Raw genomic sequence first — 1,130 nt, 5'->3', positions numbered from 1 at the left:
GAAAAGCCAATTAACCTCCCCCAGTTTCCTCATTTATGAAATAAAAAAATAAATCACTAGAAGGCTGAAAAAAATGGAGGTGATGGAAATTTTCAGTATTGTAGATAAGTGGTGCTGTATGAATATAAAATCTAATTTTAAAATGATGGCAGTAGACTAAATTTGAGCAGGAACTATTGATAAACATCTAAGCCTTGTTTAGCACATATTTGTACTTCTGTTGAACATTTATACTAAAAATATACATTTTGTATTTATATGTAGCCATTCTTCCTCTTTCATGAAATTGGGTAAAATGTATTACTTAATATGTAGATGCTTTAATATTATACTACCTGAAACCTGGAGAAATTCAGATTGAGGAATGACTAGTAAAGCAGTCCCATATCCTGAATACAGGATCTTGAAAGTTCTGACAATGAACTTGCAATTCAACTCAACTGACTAAATGAGAAGATTATTATGACCAAAATGTCATTAGGAGATAATGGACAGAGCTGTTTGTACTACAGAACTGATCAAATGTCTGTCTTTTATTTTGTTTTTACTAAATAGTTATTTTTAAGTTGCCTGAGCAGTCTTGGGCCAATTCCTTTGGGTTCTTAAAAAACACTCCATTTCATTATTTTAGGTATTTTAAAGATCTATATGATTTAATATATAGATTTAATATATGAACTGATCATGGGTCCTCATCAAGATTATACTCCTTCTGAATACTCATCATCTTTTCCAAAATAAGCTAAAGTCTTTAATTCCTGTGTCTCAGGTTAGAGTAATTCTGCCCATGAATATGTCTTTTAAAAATATAACTTTAAAACACCAAACAGCCAGTTAAAATGTATATTTACCTTTAAGTTATAAAAATAGAAAATAATATTAATGGATAAAATGAAAAGTGATAAAAACAAGAAGACTTGTTTAAGAACAAAGTATGGTGATGTTTGAAAATAGAGTCATTTAAATTCTAGGGTATTTGTACAGAATCACATAAAATTCTAGTAAGTTGAATCATATTAGATTATCCAATGCCTAGAGGAAAACTACTGGAAAATTATAGGAGTTCTATTATTGAAAGAAAATAAAAAACAAACACAACAAATAGCATATGATTAAATAAATTCCTCTTG

This window comes from Myotis davidii, unplaced genomic scaffold (assembly GCF_000327345.1).
Source record: "Myotis davidii unplaced genomic scaffold, ASM32734v1 scaffold332, whole genome shotgun sequence".
In the NCBI taxonomy this organism is placed as follows: Eukaryota; Metazoa; Chordata; class Mammalia; order Chiroptera; family Vespertilionidae; genus Myotis; species Myotis davidii.
This window is presented reverse-complemented; position numbering follows the sequence as displayed.